This window comes from Sus scrofa, chromosome 4, assembly GCF_054392235.1.
Source record: "Sus scrofa isolate SSC_HxYL_T2T_F1_AM1 chromosome 4, Sscrofa_HxYL_maternal_Yorkshire_Landrace_v2.0, whole genome shotgun sequence".
Classification (NCBI taxonomy): domain Eukaryota; kingdom Metazoa; phylum Chordata; class Mammalia; order Artiodactyla; family Suidae; genus Sus; species Sus scrofa.
In genome coordinates, this window is record NC_139386.1 from 95,346,929 (window position 1) to 95,361,440 (window position 14,512).

The 14,512-nt window shown below is 44.2% G+C and overlaps 1 long non-coding RNA gene across 2 annotated transcripts in view; it reads left to right on the top strand.

Moving 5' to 3' along the window:
• The window catches only part of LOC110260311 (uncharacterized), a 55,565-nt gene that overhangs the window by 19,636 nt on the left and 21,417 nt on the right, over nucleotides 1-14,512 (top strand). For both annotated transcript variants that reach the window (XR_014844000.1, XR_002343382.2), the window contains exon 3: nucleotides 6,286-6,415. This is a non-coding gene — a long non-coding RNA (uncharacterized LOC110260311). The remainder of the gene's footprint in view (nucleotides 1-6,285; nucleotides 6,416-14,512) is intronic.

Genomic DNA, 14,512 nt, shown 5'->3' on the forward strand with positions numbered 1-14,512 from the left:
AATGTCCTACAGTTGTGCTGTACAATATAATAGTCATGAGCCATGTGTGGTTATTAAGCATTTGAAATGTGGCTGTTAAGGCTGAAGACTGGCATTTAAAAATTTGATTTAATTTCAATCTAAATAGATACTTATACCAGTGGCTACCATATTGGGCGGTGCAATTCTAGATACTCTAGATTTTTATCCCTGGGTTAAGTCAGGTTTTTTATCCCTTGTTTGGGTTTCAAAAGAATAGCACTTAAAATTCAAATTTCAAATAGAATTGCAAATTTCTATTGTGTCATTTATGGTAGTTTTTAAACATGTTTTTGTATTCTTGGACATCCTTGCATCAACACATGGAGATGAATTACCCTTCCCTCGAATGCAGGCTGGCCTTAGTGACTTGCGTCTGGCAAGTAGAATGTGGAAGAATTGATGCCCTGTGACTTTTGAGGCTAGTTCATGAAAGGCGATACAGCCTGACTGGCTCTCTTCCTCTCAGCCTGAGTTTCCATGTAAGGATTCTGGCTGTTCTCACACTACCCTCCGGGAAGTCACCTATAGAGACCACCTACAGATATCTAAGAGGACCAGCTGTTTTAGCCTCCAGCTTAGAGAATTGCTTATCTGACTCCAGTGAGTCCCCAGTAAGATAATAATAATAAATGATCTCTATGATTTTAAGTCACTATTTTGAGGTTGTTGAGCAGCAACAGATAACAGATAACAGATAACAAGAACAGTCTTGTAGGAAATAATACAAGAAAAAACAGTTCTCCTTCCTGGTACAGTCATTGCTGGGTTCTTTTGCGGACAAAGTCTACTACATTAGTTCTCATGGATATTAATATTAGGAAGCACTGTACTTTCTTGAGCAGCTAAAATCTTGTACTTTAATACCTTTTTGCTTTGGTTGCCAGGAAGCTCAAGGCTGAATTCATGCCCCACTTTTGTAACTAAATAGGACTATACTTTCCTTTGGCCTCATCTGACTATTCCTGTTATCTTTATTTTATTTATTTATTTATTTTTTTATTTTAAACCCAGTGCAGTACATACATTATCAAACCACTTTTTTTTTTTTTTTCCAAACCACTTTGAAAAAGGAGTGCAAGTCATGTTGGGCCTTTGCTGAACCAATGTGAGCTACAAGACTGTCCAGTAGGTTGGTAATGATGGCTGGGAGAGCCCTGGAATGGTATTACTCCCAAATGGCCTTATTTTATAGGAAGAAAATAAGGCTCTGAGAAGTAAAGAAACTGCTGAGGACTATAGAGCTAGTGAGTAGTAAAATCTCAGCCCAGGTGACTGCATCCTACCATCCATTCACCCATATGGCACCCATTGGTCAGATGTTGGTTCTCTATTCTAGGGATGGGATGGCGGTACAAAGATAAGACCTTGCCAAGGGACAGACTCTCAAGATTATGCCTGGTGGGGACAGTACATGTGTTTAAACATAAAGTAATACACACTTGACTCTTGAACAACTGGGGATTAGGAGTACTGACCCTCGGCACATTACAAATTCACTTATAATTTATAGTCAGCCCTCCATATACATGGTTTCTTCTGTCCATGGTTCCACATTCATGGATTAATTGACCATGGATCATGTAGTACTGTAGTATTCACTACTGAAAAAATTCCATGTACAAGTGGACCCATGCAGTTCAAACCCATGTTGTTCCAGGGTCAGCTGTACATCGTAAAAGACAAACAGATTACACGTTGGAAGTGTTCAGAGAATGAGAGATCACTTCCCAGTGGAGGATCATGGAAGGCTTCACAAAAGAGTGATACAGGAGTTCCCATCATGGCTCAGTGGAAACGAATCTGACTAGCATCCATGAGGATGCAGGTTCAATCCCTGGCCTTGCTCAGTGGGTTAAGGATCCAGCAATGCCATGAGCTGTGGTGTAGGTCACAGACGCAGCTTGGATCTGGTGTAGCTGTGGTTGTGGCATAGGCCAGCAGCTACAGCTCTCATCAGACCCTTAGCCTGGGGACCACCATATGCTGCAGGTGCGGCCCTAAAAAAGAGAAAAAAAAAAAAAAAAAGAGTGGTACAGAGCTGGGCCTGGAAGGATGGATGTGATTCCCATGTGTAGACACTGGAAGAGAGGGTGGGGTGGAGGAAGGAGCAGGCTAGCAGCAGTGAGGTCAATGCTGGGAATTCTAGGCACTGTGGCATTTGGTGGGGAAGGTATTTTTAGAAGGCAGCTGTGACACATCTCAAGTTATACTGTATGAGTACTTGCTTACTCTGTCCAGAGGCATGCGATCTGCTCATGTGGATGGGATTGACTCAGGGAGAGAGACCACTGTGATTAAAGTTTCCACCGAGCTGACTGCTTAGAAAACTCAACACTGAGACTGTGTTCTGAGGTAGCTGCTTAAAACCTTTTAGCAGCAAATAGCTTTTAGACTTCAGTATCGAAGAGAAAGTACTGGAAGAGATTCTACAGCATTGCGCAGCCCTGCAGTCGGGGGCATTTCAGGACGCTTGCAAGAAATCCATCAGCATGCTCAGCATCTTCTTAGACTGCCTTAAATTTCCTGCAGCCTCCTGTGATCACAGGAGCCTGGTATTCCATGGACAGTAAGCCCAGCAAAGCCAAAGGGTGGACCTCTGTGGGGACAGATCTGTAGTTCTTTCCAGAGCTTGGTTGATTTGTTACAATTGGTAATAGGTTAATAGGTGCCTTTCCTGAAATTCCCCAGTTGCCTCTTTTTGTCTTTTCTTTTCTTCTTTCTTTCTTTCTCTCTCTCTCTTTTTTTTTTTTTTTTTTTTTTTTTTGCTCTTTAGCATATGGAAGTTCCCTGGCTAGGGGTCGAATTGGAACTGAGCTGCTGGCCTATGCCACAGCCACAGCAACGCGGGATCCAAGCCCCATCTGCGACCTACACCACAGCTTATGGCAACACCGGGTCCTTAACCCACTGAGCAAGGCCAGGGATGGAACCTGTATCCTCATGGATACTCATCGGGTTTGTTACCACTGAACTACAACAGGAAATCCCGCAACTGTTTTTTGAAATAGGAAAACCCCAGGTTATGTAAGTAGGAAACTGCTAATGGTGTGAAAACTTTTCCGGACCATTAAAACAAAATCCTGCCACTTGCCTGTAAGTGAAAGTTAAAACAAACCTCTTTTCTTGTTTAAGAAAAAACCCAAGTCAATATCTGCTTACAGCAAAATTCAATGCTCTTCTGTTGGATTCTTCTGAGGATACAAAACCCCCAAAGTACAGCAGGCTGGGTGAATGACCTACAAGTGTCCTGACTCAAAATCCAACTTCTTGGGGTGCTTCCCTACAAAGCCTCTTCCAAAAGTGTTAATACACCAATAATCATAGATGCTGTGTTAACTTTGCTCAGAACTATATAGCCAATCAATCATTTCATATACAGTATCTCATCTCATCCTTGTAAAAACTCAGTGAGGTGACTGTTATTGTCTACTTTTGCAGGGAGAAAACTGAAGCCTAGATAACTTAGTTATCCTAAATCTCAGGGTGCATGAGTTATCAGTGGAAAGGTTGATATCTGGTCTTAGGAATCTAAGTCTGTCTGTGTCCATGTGAGAGGCAAGGTTGGGACCCATAAGTGAGAGGACGGATGCAGCGGTATGTTGGGCAAACCTCTGAGCATCTGAGGTTATGCTGTCCCCAGACAGGGGCAACTTTTGCCAGCCTTCTCTCTGCCTGGGAAGGTAATCAGTTAATGGCAGAGACTCCGCCCCCAAGTCTGGAGGTGACCAAAATTATGATGCACTTCAAATTCCTCATTTTTCAGATGCAGACGTTGAGGTCCAGAGAAGTTCAATGTCTTGCAAAGACTGACACAGATAACTGGTGACACAGCTGGGATTGTTGCCCAGTTTTCTGGATCTTACAGCAATTTCTACTGCTTTCCCTGAACATTCTTCCTGTTCCACAATCTCTCCTTTTGAGTAGGTGGAAATGTGTTTACAATGAAAGGTGACTGGACCCTCCTTAGAGGAGTGAGCTAACATTAACAGTTGCTGCTATTCATCCAACACTGGTGATGTGCCAGGCTCTGTTCTAGGTCCTTTACTACATTCTTCTTCTTCTTCTTTTTTTTTTTTTTTTTTGGTCTTTTTGCCTTTTCTAGGGCCGCTCCTGTGGCACATGGAGGTTTCCAGGCTAGGAGTGGAGTCGGAGCTGTGGCCACCAGCCTAAGCCAGAGCCACAGCAACGCGGGATCCAAGCTGCGTCTGCAACCTACACCACAGCTCATGGCAACGCCGGATCCTTAACCCACTGAGCAAGGCCAGGGATCGAACCCACAACCTCATGGTTCCTAGTTGGGTTTGTTAACCACTGCGCCACGACGGGAACTTCTTTTTTTTTAAGGGCTGCACCCCTGGCATATGGAAGTTCCCAGGCTAGGGGTCAAATCAGAGCCATAGAAGCCGCTGGCCTACGCCACAGCCATGCCAATGCCAGATCAGAGCCTCATCTGTGACCTACACCACAGCTCTTGGTGACGAAGGATCCTTAACCCACTGAGTGAGGCCAGGGATGGAGCCTGTGTCCCTGTGGATACTAGTCAGATTCATTTCCACTGAGCCACAAGGGGAATTCCCTCAGTACATTATTTTTAATCTTCGTGAGAACTCTGCAAAGTGTATGTTATTATCTCTCTGAGGAGACATAGACCAGCGTTGATGAGGGCTTTGCCAGGACAATACTGAGTTCCTTCCACTGTGTAGTGAATCCTCTGTAAGAATTTATGGAGACTAGGAAACAGACACATCTGAGCTTTTTATATGGTCAAGTATCATTTTCAGAAAATTATTAAAATTCAAATTGTGTTTATTCTGGAGTTCATGCTATGGCACAACAGGATTGACGGCGTCTTTGGAGTGCTAGGAAGCAGGTTGGTTCCCTTGCCTGGCACAGCAGGCTAAGGATCCAGCATTGCTGCAACTGCAGCTCAGATCTGATCCCTGGCTCGGAACTCCATATGCCACGGGACAGGCAAAAAGAAAAAAAAAATTGTATTTATTTCTAGAACAATATACAATTAAAAAAAGGGATAAGGGAGATGAATCAGTTAGCACTTTTAAACAGAGTCCTTAGAAGTCTTGATTAATAAGGTTTTTTTTTTTTTTGTGAAGGGAAACTAACAATGAAAAAAACCATAATTCAAGTCATATTGCTTAAGCAATTTTTTTAGAAGCTCTCTTCTTGGTGTTGGTTTTTTTTTTTTTTAACTTCTATTCATCTAGAGTGCTAGGGAGAGAGCTCTGGAGGTTCTTTTGTATTAATTAGTTCTCTCAAATTAGAATACCTTTAGGAGCACTAAGCATATTCATGATTGATACCCCAGTTAGAGTTACTTTGATACACCTGCTCTCCTCTTAGCATCTGTGATATGCTTTCCCAAAAATTTTTTTGAGAAGCATTTTTTTTAAACTTGGAAAATTTTGAGGAAATGGAGAGGTCTGCGTGCCATGCTTCCAAGGAAGTGTGTGGATACAGATGGGCAGCATGGAGTTGCTTGGTACTTGGGAATCAGCTGGGAAGGTCACAGAAAACGGGAAGATAGAACTGACAGGGAGTTGGGAAAGTGTCAATGTGAAGTTTCTCCATTTCCATTTTTTCCCCCTGATTCCCTAATGGCTATTCCTGGCCGGTAGGTCCCCAAATCCTGATACAGCATGGGTGGCTAATTACTGGCTTAAAGTGCTAACCTTCATCAGGCAGTGCACAGAGGTGTCATGATGTGGCTTTTAGCATGATTCCCAACACTCTACCTCTGTCATTTGATTCCATTCCTTTTTATTCTGCTTCCGCTTATACAACCCAGAGCATCATGGATTGCCCTCACAGAACTGGGGTAGCCACTGTGACTGCTGTCGGAACTCTTTGTTTTGGCTGCACCCGGGGTATGTGCTCTTAACTGCTGTCGGAACTCTTTGTTTTGGCTGCACCCGGGGTATGTGGAAGTTCCAAGGCCAGCGATCAAACCCAAGCCACAACACTGACAATGCTAGATCCTTAGCCTGCTGAGCCACAGGGAACTCTGAGCTGTCATAACTTTTTACTTGGTTTCTGGCCCTTTGACTTGTATTTCCTGACTCTAGTGCTGCTTGTGGGTTTCCTGATTCCTAACTGCTGGCTTGGTTTTTAACCTACATGCTTAATCTGGACTCCTGATAGGCGTCTAATTCCTGACTATTCATTTGGCTTGTGCCCTGTTTATTGGCTATTCCCATCCCCAGTCCCCTACCTGTGATTTTTAGATTTATTTTCTGTCTGTCTTCCCAGCTTGGCTCTGGAACATGATAATCCTCATCAGGACCAATCCTGATCCAATACAGTCCATCTCATTGAGCACCCAATTAAACAAGAGAACTGTGGAAAGAGTTGTCAATTTCATGCCATCATCCAGCATCTGGTAAGATTCTCAGGGTCTTATTGATCATGGGGTTGCTTTGACATAAGAGTTCAAAGAATGCCTGAACAGAAAAAAGCTTTTATAATCAACGGGCAATAATTGTTATTCCTTCCAGTTGCTGAGTTAGCTATGCCTTCATAAATTGTAACATAATGTTCCAAGTTTTATTGAGTTCCTGTGGTGTCCTGAAATTGGGGTCAGTCCACCTCTCCAAAGAAGACCAGGCATGTTCCTGTGATGCAGGATATTTGCTGGAGAGTTCATGGGTGATCATTTCTACTGCTTCTTCCTCATTCTAAGAGTGAACAAAAGTCACTTTCCCCACAGAGCCTAGATTTTTGCAGTAACATTACCTATGTGAAATCCCAACTTATCTCAATAGGAGATTATTAAAGAAGGAGAATTTCCCATCCAAGATAACTAGTCCAGATCAAGGTCCTTGGTTGGGAAGCAAAACTTAATATTTGATCCCAACAAAGCTCTGGAGTTTGTCTTGCAGATTTGCGGAGGGTATATAACCATGAATAATTTCTTGGTCAAATGAAACCAGGATGAATTCCTCACCATTTGCTGGGGCTATGTTGAAGCACCTGCCAATTCAGATAGGATGGGCTCTCCAATATCAATGCTTTTAGATCATTGTTCTTGAGAATTCACATTAAGCTGATTTCTAAAATTATACTTGACTCTGACAGATGAGTTGATGAGTCAATGTCCTCTTCCAGAGTTCATGATGATTCTAAGGGCATGTTATCAACCACATTTCTAACCAAAAATCTAGCAATTTTAGGTGTGGCTCCTAAAGTAGATGATGTCCTCAGGGTCACAGTGTACCCTGCACTTGTAGCTGCTTTTTGAGCTGTAGGGTTTGGTGGGGCTGGGACTGCTGACCTCAGGAAGGATTTGGGATGGTGCTTGGCAATCCCATGACACGTCAGTTGTTCTTTCCCATCATCCGTCTGGCATCGATTGGCTCAAAAACAGAGCACAATTCCCGGTTGATGTTGAAATTCTCTGTTGTCCTTTGAAATCCTAAGTAATGATTTCCTCCTATTGTGTAACTCAAGAAGTTTGATACAGTGTTATGTTTGGCACTTTGTTTCTGGACAGCTCTCTTTACAGAGGCCAACTATAGGTGTCCTCGAGTTGCTAGAGTGACAGTCAGTGCTGGATGATGCAACAGCGGCCGCAAGTCAAGAGTCTGTGTGGCAATAAAACACATCCTGTAGGAACAGAGGCAGAGATAAGCAGGGGCCATTCTAAGAGGGATGCAGCAACAACTCAAATATCTATCACTCAGACAATCAAGGTCATAGGGAGCAGAGTAGGAACACCAAGAAAACAGTCCCTGATAAACCAAGGCCATAATTGGAAGTGTTTCTGGCGATGTGAAGGAGGACTTTGGAGGCCTCCTGGGTGAGATAAGGCAAGCAATCAACATGTCAAGGTAATTTGTTAGCAGTTCTGGCTTTGGGTCGAGGTGTGTAAACCTGCCCACTGTGATGTATGAAGCCTGTTAACCCGAGGGGACTTGGCCATAGAAGGACAATAGCAGAGCAGATCCTGCTTGGAACTGACAAGAGGGGCCACCTGTACCTGTCAATGTAACATCTGTAACAATGTAACATCTGTCCCAGTGAAGGCAGACCCTGATTACAAACCACACACACACACACACACACACACACACACAGAGCAGTAACAAAACCAACTAGTGTCAGTGAGGATACAGGTTCAATCCCTGGTCTCGCCTAGTGAGTTAAAGATCTTGCATTGCTGTGAGCTATGGTGTGGGTTGTAGATGTGGCTGGGATCCCATGTTGCTGTGGCTGTGGTATAGGCTGGCAGCTGCCGCTCCAATTCACCCCCTAGCCTAGGAACCTCATATGCTGCAGGTGCAGCCTTAAAAAAGGAAAAAATAAAAGAAAACCAAAAAAACAAAAAAAACCCACTTATAAAGATAGAGAGGTTGCCATGCCCCCCCACCCCCACCCCATAGAGGACAGCAGGGTGTTTCCCATCTTTCCCTGATCTTACCGAGTTGTTCTTATGGATTGATGCTCCCAGAAAACTGCAAAGTGGGAGTTCCCTGGTGGCTCAGTAGGTTAAGGATTCAGCATTGTCATTGCTGTGGCTCTGGTTGCTATTGTAGCAAAGGTTCCATCCCTGCCTGAGAACCTCTGCGTGCCCCCAGCACGGCCAAAAAAAAAAAAAAAAAAAAAGCTGCAAAATGATTATAAAGGCTTTAGTGAAATTTTCTCAGTGTAGCCCAAACACTAATTATAACTGTCTCAACTCACACTAACTGTATATGCCCCTCACCACCTCACTGAGCCCACATAGATTATATACCGCTCACCACATGGTTAATCTCACACCCGACTCTACATTTCTCACTGATCCACTAAGCTCACACTAACCATACATACCCTTCACCATCTCAGCGATTCGACCCCTACCCTGCCCTGTGCCCGGATGAGCTTGCACAAGCCAGCTCACTGACATCACATGGATTATAGATTGTTGTGAAAGCACTTGCTTTCTGCCCGCTCAATACCTATTTTCCCATTTTTCCTGGAAATAAGCCCTGGCTTTATTCACGGTGATGCTGTAGGCAGCCAGGAGAGTACACTTCTCAGCCTCCCTTACAGTTATGTTGGGTTATGTCTCTAGGTCTGGCCCAAGAGACTTTAAACACAACTTGTTGGGTGGGATTCCTGGGATGGTTTCTTGAAAGGGGACAGAATGCTGGGGCATAATCTTTTGCCCATTGTATTTGGGTCTGTGTTCCTACAGCTGGATGTCATTCTTACCCACACAACCCCTCGCCATTCTTCTGAGTTCACGCTGACTATGCATATACTTACCGTCCCCCTTGGCCAGTGTGCATTTTGCATATTATCATTTGACCATGATGTTGCATAAGTGGAACAACTGTCTTCTTTTTTTTGTTAATGCCCAGATGAGTCTCTGCATTTTCCTTTCGAGTTATTAGTTGTATAAAGCAGAGTGGACCAGAATCTCTGCAGTACATAAATCCTTCTATAAATGTTAATGGGGAGAGGCTAAGCCAGTTCAGCACAGTTGTGCACAGAAACCAATAGTTGGGTGGTGCTGAGAGATTGGAGATTAACAGTGCATCTTCCTCTGGGTCAGCCCCACATCATGTCATAGCATTACTCCTGCATCACAGAGGATAGGGTGGTATCCTCGAGGGCAGACTTTACAATCTCCTAGTGTAAAGCTGAATCACACCTGCTACACTTACCAAAGGGTTACATTTGAAAAAAAAAATCTTATTAATTTCTTTACCTTGCCTTGTACCTTCACCCCAAATAATCAGAAGAAACAAAACTTGAAATACGGGAGTTCCCATTGTGGCTCAGCGGGTTAAGAACCCAACATAATATCAGAGAGGATGCAGGTTTGATCCTTGACCTGGCTCAGTGGGTTAAGAATTTGGCATTGCCACAAACTGTGGTGTAGGTCACAGATGTAGCTCGGATCTGGTTTTGCTGTGGCTGTGGCGTAGGTCTACAGCTGCAGCTCTGATTCAACACTTAGCCTGGGAACTTTCAAATGCTGCAAGTGCAGCTGTAAAGAGGAAAAAAACCCCAACCAACCAACCAAACAAAAAAACTCTTGAATTAAGATACTGTAACTGGAAAGCGGGCAGTGGAAAGATGGGCTTGAGGGCTTGAACCAGTGCTGCTTCCTAAAGGGAAACGATGTGAATGGTGCCCCCTGGAGGGTGCAGATCAGTGGCCCTGGTTCGTTCCCACCTCTACCATCTACCTCAGCTGCCATCAGAGTCCTTGGGGATTGGCTGTGGCGAAACCCTTGCTCTGGTTCTGTTCCTCCTCATTCTTTTGGCAGAAAGCCCCTCCCCAGGCTTTAGCTGGTGGAGCGGGGGCGGAAGTCCTCTAAGTAGATACATATTCAGGTAAATGATTTTTCTACCAAGGACTCCTCAGGCTGTGAAGAGTAAGAGGGAGGGGGTGTGAGTGAAATCTCTGGGTAGGACGTGGTTACCTTGGCATAAATATCACCTTTTCCTGTTCCAGAAGAAAACTAGGAAGCATGGCTTAAAACGTCAAAGCAATAGATTTAGAATGAAAGTGAAAAGAGATGATTTTATTATTTATTTATTTATGTTTGCTTTTCAGGGCTGCACTCACAGCATATGGAGGTTCCCAGGCTAGGGGTCTAATCCGAGCTACAGCTGCTAGTCCACACCACAGGCACAGCAACGCAGGATCCGAGCCATGTCTGCAAACTACACCACAGCTCATGGCAACACCAGATCCTCAGCCCACTGAACGAGGCCAGGGATTGAACCTACAACCTCATGGTTCCTAGTTGGATTTGTTTCCACTGCAGCACGATGGGAACTCCCAAAGAGGGATGATTTTAAACAAAGAGTTTTTGAGTGTCTGGACTCTACACTTCTGGGCCTCTGTTCTTAACTAGTTAGGTACCTGGAAGGACTAGAGAATGCCTCTACATGGCCCCTTTCATGAGACTTGATGGGCGGCTGTGATGGGCAGGTGGGGGCTTATGACTCTTTGGAAGCCTCAAGGTCATCCCTCAGATTTGGGGTTCAGGAGTAGTCACATGTCTGAGTCTTGGTCACCCCCTCATCTTGCTCTTTATAGATTCCACTAAGTCTGGACACACAAAGTCATTTCTTAAAGAAATAACCCGTGTTAAAATGAAGGAAAAAAAAAAAAAAGAGTTCTGCAAGTTAAGGACCCGGTGTTGTCACTGCTGAGGCTCGGGTTGATGCTATGGCAAGGGTTCGATTCCTGGCCTGAGAATTACTGCACGCTGCAAGCACAGGCAAAAAAAAAAAAAAAAAAAAAAGGACAAAGAAATAACCATGTTCATTTTTCCATGATGGATTTTCCATCTCCTTAACCTCAGGAGTCCTACTGTCTGCCCACCCTGCCCATCTCAGCCTCTGGAGATTCTTTTTATGTTAATGACACACAACAAAGAAGCTGTTGCTTCCAGCCTTCGTTCTTTCCAATCTGTCCCTTGTTGTTCCTGTTGATAGGGACAAATCATTTATCTCATTTGCACTTCTGTTTCCTCGTCTGTGAAATGAAGGCCCACACATGCCCTAAAGACAGGGAACTCACTTGAGACACAAGCGAATCAGTGGCCGAGTCCAGGCCTGCACCCAGGCCTCCTGATCCCCCTCGTCCGGTCTCCAGTGACAACAGTAACTCACGGCTTGTTGTGGAAATCAGATTAGGTGATGTGCTGAAAGGCATTTTATGCTCTGAGAAGTGACACGAAGATCTTTGTGATTATTGTTAGGGATTTATGCTCTCTCACAATCCCAGTGACAGAGTGAAGCCTTTGCTCTTAGAGAAAATGACTTTCCTTCACTGTTTTGTCTCTCCCACAAACCTCAGGGGAATGGCTTTTAAGCTTTTTAAAGAGTCAACTAACACTGGGGAGGTTTTAAACTACAGTTGATGAAGCTTCTGTTGGCTTTTTTCCAGTGTCTGAGTCTTCTCTGATCTCACTGTAAGCTGGAGTCTAGCTCTGTCGCCTGCCTCTAGGGACCCGGTAATAATATCATCCCTTTTAGGTACGCTGTGTGTGTGTCCCTTCCAAGAACCACAAGGATCCCTGGTCCTCTTTTATATCTGTGGGACTCAGAGCTGAGCTCAGATCTTGTTGAGGTCTGTAGGAATAAAAACTCTCTAGTGAGGAAGATCCTGAAGAAAGCACATTTTGAGGAGACAGAGACAAAGATCTGAGAGCAGAAACAGGGTCCCTTTGGTGGAGACTTTGTTAAGAACCAGTCTTTGGGAGTTCCCATTGTGGCTCAGTGGTTAACGAATCTAACTAAGAACCATGAGGTTGTGGGTTCAATCCCTGGCCTTGCTCAGTGGGTTAAGGATCCGGCGTTGCCGTGAGCTGTGGTGTAGGTCGCAGACAAGGCTTGGATCCTGCGTTGCTGTGGCTCTGGCGTAGCCCGGCGGCTACAGCTCTGATTAGACCCCTAGCCTGGGAACCTCCATATGCCACAGATGCGGCCCTAGAAAAGGAAAAAAGACAACAAAACAAAACAAAACAAAAAACAGTCTTTGGAGGGAAATAATGGAGGTGCAAACATGGAAGCACTGTTGTCCCTAAATGGAAACACTGTGGTGGGGGGAACTTTAGTCCCGCTGTGGTCCTGGGCCTCTCAGTGGGCGGGGTCCTTGCGAAGCCTGCTGGAGATGGCTCCTCCCACTTCAGCCTTAGGCGGCCACCCTGAGGGGCTGACTCCTTTCTCTTTCTTTCTATCTGACCCATGAACCCTTCAGAGCGTCTTAGTGAGTTCTTGAGAGGAATGAACTTCTTTAAGAGGGTTTGGTCACCAGAAGTCACCGAATTGTAGGATTTTAAAACCAAAAAGGTTGTAAACTTCGAGGTTCTCACGTTAGAGATGAGGACATTGAGGCCCAGAGAAGTTAAGGGATTCGTTCAAACGTTTGCAGCGCAGTAGCATCTGTTTTAGGATGATAAATGTAGGTTTCTTCATTTCTAATTAAATGCTCTCTTCTCCTGAATCTTTTGTAATCAGAAAGATGACACTCTTGATAAATAACAATAGGACGGTTAGGGCAGATTCAAGAATTAATTGGTTTATTTTCTGGCGGTAGGAGCTACTCTAAGAGAAAGTGGCTCAGAGTTAGTGTTAAGAAACCATCAGAGTCACAAAAATGCACGAATAAAGTGTAATGTCCCTGCCACACTTCCCAGTGCTCTTCATTTCTCGTTCTGTTAATAGTCCCAGTTCTAATGTCTTCTCTCTTAACAAATTAAAGAGCACAAGGAGGTATCAGTAGGAGCCTCTCTTTAAAAAATGAAACCAAAAACTATTACTTAAAAATTTTTTTTTCTTTTGTTTTTTTAGGGCCGCACCCATGGCATGTGGAAGTTCCCAGGCCTGGGGTTGAATTGGAACTGTAGCCAGTGGCCTACATCACAGCCACAGCAACACAGGATCCAAGCCGCGTCTGCCAACTACACCACAGCTCATGGCAATGCCAGATCCTTAACCCACTGAGCAAGGCCAGGGATCGAACCTGCCTCCTCATAGATACTAGTCAGGTTTGCTAACCACTGAGCCATGATGGGAACTCCCACTTTTTTTTTAATTTTATTAAAAAAAATTTTTTTATGGCCGCATCTGCAGCATATGGAAATTCCCAGGCCAGAGGTTGAATCGGAGCTGCAGCTTTGACCTACACCACAACCACAGCAATATTCGGTCCGAGCTGCATCTGTGACCTACTCTGCACCTCACAGCAGCGCTGGATCCCTAACCCACTGAGCCAGGCCAGGGATTGCATCCTCGGAGACAATATCAGGTCCTTAACCCACTGAGTCACAGCGGGAACTCCAAAAAACCATTAAGTTTTTGTTCACAAACATAGGATCTTATAAAAGCCTAGAAAGGAAGACAATAGGAAGGACACGTTTCCTTCATCCTGATCTCTGCTGACTGATTTTCCTTGCACCCAGGGAATGTGGGCTTGGGCTTATTTCCGGGGCTATGTGTAACCAAGAACTAGAAATGGAAAGCTTAGCAATGGTGTTCAGCAGTTTCCTTCTATTTTTAAATAAAACACATCTCTAAATATAATGTAAATACATTCAGCTACCATGTAAAGTTATAAAATAAAGAGTTCATGTTCTTACCCAGTGATGTGTTGGAGCTGACCCACACTAGCTCAGGAGAATGCACTGTTACTGAGGAATTATTGTGATCCTGTTATGAAATCACTGGTAGCTTGAAATCAGTCACGATGAAAATATTTACACCAGGGAGATCAGAAAATGCTATAAATCAGGGCTTTCTTTTCTTTCTTTCTTTTTTTTTTTTAAATCAGAGAGCTACTTTGCCAGTACAACAATATCTTTTCCACTATCCAGAAGTAATCTTTGTTAATTTTCTTATATAAAACATCCCCAGGAGTTCCTGTTGTGGCTTACTGGATTAAGAACCCAACATAGTGTCCATGAGGATGAGGGTTTGATCTCTGGCCTCGCTCAGTGGGTTAAGGTTCTGGCATTGCTGTAAGCTGTGGCAGA